Raw genomic sequence first — 6,205 nt, forward strand, 5'->3', positions numbered from 1 at the left:
GTAGGGCTTGAACCCAGGACCCTGGGATCCAACCTGGGCCAAAGGTAGTTGCTTAATAACTAAGCCCCCAACCTGTACCTTCATGAAGGGACAAAGCTGGATTGTTTGGAGGGGTAAGCAAGCCTTGGTTGGAGGATGGAGGGGTGGTAGGGATCCATACTTGGCTCTCTGCCAGTATCTCTACAGTGATGACTACAAGGACACCTGGGGAATGAACACCAAGCCATGGCTTTGGGAGCCATGCAGGAGCTCTTGGTGGCCAGGTATAGAATAGGAGTAGATGCTTTGAGCAACTGGGCCAGATACATCTGACTGCAACACACCTGCTTGGACAATGAGCTACGACAACAATGGACTGAACACAGCTGCTCACGTTTCCCAGGTAGCGTAAGTCTTGAGGTTTTTTGAATCCTAACAAAAGCTCCGAAATGTTATGTCCCACCAACCTGGTAAGTGAAAGTGAAGCTAAATTTAATTTGATTTGAATTAGAGAAATTAAAATTTGATTTGATTTAGAAAAATTAAAGAAATCTAATGTTCTTTCATTTGTTATTGAATAAATCAAAGGTGTTCTAAAAAGTTGGTGTTCTCCTTCAGCTCAGGTCATTATCTCAGAGTCCTGGAATCAAGCCCCGCATCAGGCTCTCTGCTCAGCCAGGAGCCTGCTTCCCTCTCTCTCTCTTCCTGCTTCTCTGCCTACTTGTGATCTCTCTCTCTCTGTATCAAATAAATAATTAAAATCTCTAGAAAAAAAGTTGGTATTCTGATATCACAACAGCAAATCTAGTGTGGTTAATAAAAAGATAGTCATGATCTTTTGAGAGATTACCATGTGTTAAGCAACGCATTATGTCCCTGAATCCTCATAATAACTTAAGAGGCAGACTGAGACACAGAAGTACAGCCCTAGGTCACATGGCTAGTAAATGGCAGAATCAGGTTTGTTGGACTCCATGTCTGTCTGACTTCTACAACCACTCATTCCCTGCCACCCAGCCATGTGTTCCCTGACATCTGGTCCATCACTCCCTAATTCAGTTAGCCAGACAGTCCCTCAGACAACAAATGGTATTAATGCAGTTCTTCTGTTATTGGAAGATTGAGATAGAGCTACTAGTTGGAAGAACAAAAGAATCTTAGAATTTCCAAATGTTTGCCCTGGCAGCTGGTCTAGTGGGAAAAGCAAGAGCGTTAGAGCCCAGTGGACTTGCTGGGAATCCGGGCTCTACTGGTCCCTCCTCACGTGAACTTGAGTAATTTATTTGACCTCTTTCAACCTCAGCTTCAATATCTATGTATCACAAATAGTAATACACACACATTCTCACTAGACTGATGTGAAGTTGAGAGATTAAGTATTAGAGATAATCTCTCTCTTTCTCTCTCTAAATGCACACACACCCTCACAGGATCAGCTACATAATTTATGGGGCCCAGTGCAGAAAAAAACACAGAGCTCCTTATTAAAATATTATGAAGAATTTCAAGATGGTGAGAACAGATGGTAACAGGTGATTAAACCAACCATGGGGCCTTTCTAAGGTCAGGACCTTGATGGCATGCCAGTGTGTGGCACAGAGTCAATGTGCGATAAACAGTAGTCCTCTGTTTCTCTCTAGATCGTTGCTTTCAAACTTCTCCTTTCGCAGATGAGGAAACTGAAGTCCAAATATGATGAAAAATGCAAGTGGGTGGTAGAGTCAGGACCACAACCCAGACCTCCTCCGCTCCCAGTCAGTAGTCTTTACCTCAGTATTTCACAAGTGTGTTCTGTACGGTAATAGATATTCCATGAATAAAAGTTTCCATCAGGAAGCAAGTTTGCGAAATATTGGATTAAGGTTAAATAAACATCTTTTGCAGAGCTCTTCAGGGACTTTTCTATGAGCAACATTAGTCTCCAAAACAAGGATATAATATGAAACATTCTCCCAAAGTATTGATATGGAATCCCTTCTCAAGAGCATATTAGAACTCTTTTGGAAATGCTGATCAACACAGTGCTGCAGAACAGTGGAAGTTTCCCTGATTTTGATCTGTGGGGTGTGGTCGTTATTATTCTAAATTAGAAACAAATATATTCCTTCCATTAGGCTTTTCTGTCGGCATCTCTGCCCCGGCTGATTTGTGAGCCTGAGGATATAAAAATAATGAAAACCACACTCCAGGAAGAGCATATTTGTTTAAAGTCACCCAGTTGCATTCAAAAGTCACATCCACTCTGCCCCTCTCCCAGGAGTAGGAACACACGGACAAAACATACACCATGACCCCAAAATTCTTTCCATTCTGAGTAATCTGCTCACAGCCACCACATTATAAAAGTAACAGCTAAAGTCCCATATGACCATACACAAGAAACCAGAAGTCATGATTCTAGTCTTAGCCTCTCCAGCTGTTAGCCATTTGACCTAGATGGTTAATTCATCTCCTCATCCTCTTGTTTTTATTGAAAGCCTTCTTGTGTCAAATCAATTTCTCCCTTCCTTGACCTACTACACATTTATATTTCGTCTGTAGCACTCCTTCCCCTCCCCCAGGTATTTGAGAATTTCTCTGAAACACAGTTTGAGAATTAGCAGCCTAGATGATCTCTGTAGTTCCTCTCAGCTCTGCTACTCTATGATTCAAATTTGGTTGTAGTTTTATAAGCTCTTGTCTCTACCTCTTGACAAAGTTACTCTAGCTCCTTGAGAAATGTTCCTCTTAATTTTTGGGAGACTCAGAGAGTGACTCCCACATGCCAGGTGACATTGACCCTTCAGGAGCCCACAGTACAGAGAACCCATTACATGGATTGTGCAGAGGAGAGACTACTTTTCTCCCCTTATCATGCTATACTTCGTCACATGGGCTTCTAATAAGTATCATTTATGCCCTTCAGAGTTTTAGTAAAGCAGCTTTTCTATTTTTTGCTGATTCCTCCTCACCCCTGTTCCTCTCCATAAATTACTAAGCTTAGGCCAATGGTGGGGACACAGATGTAGGGCTGCATCAAGGCCAGGAAACCAGTCCATGATATGCTGAACCTAGACTCATTCCTCTTTAATTTTGAAGAGTCCATTCTGGACCCACATTGTCTATCTCCTCACTTTCCTTAGGATAAGCTCCTTCCCAAGAGAGACCTAAAGCCCTCATGAAAAATAGACTTTTGGAAATTTGGACCAAATAGCAGACCCCCTGATGAGCAGGAGCCCAATGGAGGGCTCAGGTCAGGACCCTGGGACCAAGACCTGGGCCTAAGGCAGATGTTCAATTGACTGAACCACCCAGGTGCCCCTCCAACAAGCATGTTTTAATAGCCTCTATTGCATATTAATACTATGTCAAGCTTAGTACAAAAGAGAAAAATCCTTAGGGAGCTCAAGGCAGTTAGCAATAAAATCTCCCTCACCCGTGGGTAGCTCCAAGGAGACCTGAAGATTTTCCTCATGCTAATCACTGGATGCTCCAAGGAAAAAGGAGCTTTTAGTAGAATTGGCCTTGGAAGTTACCAGAGAGACCTTGAAACTGATCTGGCAGCCTACCGGGTGGCACAAGGGCATGCTCCACCCCCAGGAGCCTGCCAGCCAAGATTCAGGATTCGCTGAGAGGCAGGCCCAACACCTGTTGCCGCTCCTGGATTGGACTCAAAATTTGAGAGAGACAAGGGAGGGAATAGGAAAGAACTGGGAAAAAGGGATTTATAGCTAGAAAGATAAGACAGTGGGTTTTCCAGAACCATGCCAAAATTCATCCCAACTTAATCACCTGGCAAGAGAGATAGTGTCAGTGGTGGAAAGAACACCAGGCTTGACATCTAAACTCTGTCTCTAACACTCTGGCTGACCTTTGTCATTCAATGCCCCCCTGGGCCTGTGCTCTTTAGCTGTGATCTGCAGAACTAGGCCAGACATTCTTTAATGTTCCTGCATTTGAACAGTCTAAGATTTTAACAGCTTCCCTAAATTAATCTTGGAAGAGTCTGCAGAGAGTCATGAAAGGGAGGGAGTATAGAATGAAAAGAATTTCCAATGAACCCAGGAATAATATAATATAATAATATAAATTATAATATAATACTATAGTATATATATATTATAGTATATATAGTATATATAATGTAATATATTACATTATATTATATTATATTATGCCTTATATATTATATTATATTATGCCTATATATACTGTATTATATAGTATACATAATGTAATATATTATATTATATATTTATTATGCCTATATATACTATATTACATATAGTATATATAATGTAATATATTACATTACATTGTATTATATTATAATTAACATAACACAATATAACAAGCATTATGATAAGCAGTAGAGTGTAGGAATGGGGACTAGTAACATCTCTAAAGCGGAGCTAAATTCATGATCAAGACATCCAGGGCATCGAAATGTGACTGTTCTATCTTTATATAGAGGTGCAGATGATCTGGGAAGGAAAATAGTTCCTCTGCCAGCTGGTTCTAAAATATCTAATATTCATATACATTCCAGCAATCACATGGACCCTCCCCAAGGTTACCAAAGCTAGGAAGATGGAGCTGTCCGTGACCTTTACTGAATCCTTCCATTTTCTCTTATAAAAAACAAACCATCTCTATTTCCTTTTAAGTCTGAGTTTGCTGTTTATGTTCACTTAGATGAGAATGCTGGGGTGGGGGAGGCATACTGTGGGATTGCTATCAGGTTCAGTATTTCAGGATTCTCAGAGCAACAGGATTCTGTGCTCCCTTCTCATTTATTTCTCCTATTGAGCTAAGCACCACAGTTAAAAATAAAAAACAAAAATCACAGTCAAGAGGATGGCATAATTAGCAGCCAATCAGGAGAAGGCTCCACAATCGGCAGGACTTCAAATACTGTACCTTCCAGGCTAGCCCCTCCCAGAGAGGATCAGGTTTTCTCTTGGGGTTTCTTCCTTTTTGAATTAAGCACCACTGAGGGCTATGGTCCAGAAACACAAACTCTTAACCTAATATCTGGAAAACAAACAGGTCTAGGGAGATTGTATGACCTGCAGGGAGTGAGTGCTCTGGGTTTCCTGGGAGACCAGGCTAAAGGGAAGGGAAAGCATGTAGTGTCCATGAGGACACAAGAGCAGCCACAGGAGGGCCTTGCAACCTAAATAAATAATGGCCTGTTTGGCAGAAGACTCAGTTCTAGGATATGCAGGGGGCCTACAGGTAGGGAGTCTGCTAACTCACTTTTTTGCCCTTTAGATTTCAGCTTAAACATTATTTCCTCTGGGAAGCAGGGTGCCACACACAGTTGTGCAGGTTGTATACTGCGTATAACTAGAGTTTGCCAATTGCAGAATAGATATTACAGATTTACATATTTTTATTACAATTTTCTGGCAGTTGGCAGTTAAGTATTTTGAGGAAAGGGCACCTTTTTTTCTGATTTGCAGACAGGTACCATAAAGGCTGGCAGTGACCCTGTGTGGAGTTTTTCCTAACTCAGATCAGGTGTAGTGCTACTCTCATCTGCTCCAGAAGGACCCTATATTCCCCCTATGTTTACATTTACCACACTTTATTCTAAGTGCCTAGTTACCGGTTTGTATTCACACTGTTTTATCAGCTTCATGATAGCAGAGATTGTGTCTTGATCAACATTGTACCCTGGGCCCGAGAATGGTGCTTGGCTCTAGCTCCATTTTATTTATTTATTTATTGGTATTTATTGAACATCCTGGATCAAGTCCTTGCTCTACCTCTTACATAACATGTGACTCTCAACAAGTCACACCACCCCAGTATCCTCATGCAAAACATGCTGTGTACCATGAAAAGGCACTGTAAGAAACAATTTTTTTTTTAAGAGAGTGTGCATGCAAGTGTGGGGGTAGGGTGGGGACAGAGGGAGAGGGAGAGACAGAATCTTAAGTAGGCTCCACACCCGGCATGGAGCCTGATGTGAGGCTCAATCTGTTGACACTGAGATCATGACCTGAGCTGAAATCGAGAGTTGGAGAAGCCAAAATCAAGCCCCAGGAGAAGCAATTTACAAGTACCACTTAGTAAACTGTAAAAATACTAAGCAGGAAAAGTAAGGGGCTGTTTCAGGGAAGCTGGACCTACAAGGGGCCCAGGACCAGGAGCAGCCTTATCTCTGAACACAGTAAGGAGTCACTGCCAACAGAAAACAAATATTTCTGGGTCAAGCAATACTTTTTGGTTTTCAGGGACC

Source organism: Mustela lutreola, chromosome 1, assembly GCF_030435805.1.
Source record: "Mustela lutreola isolate mMusLut2 chromosome 1, mMusLut2.pri, whole genome shotgun sequence".
In the NCBI taxonomy this organism is placed as follows: Eukaryota; Metazoa; Chordata; class Mammalia; order Carnivora; family Mustelidae; genus Mustela; species Mustela lutreola.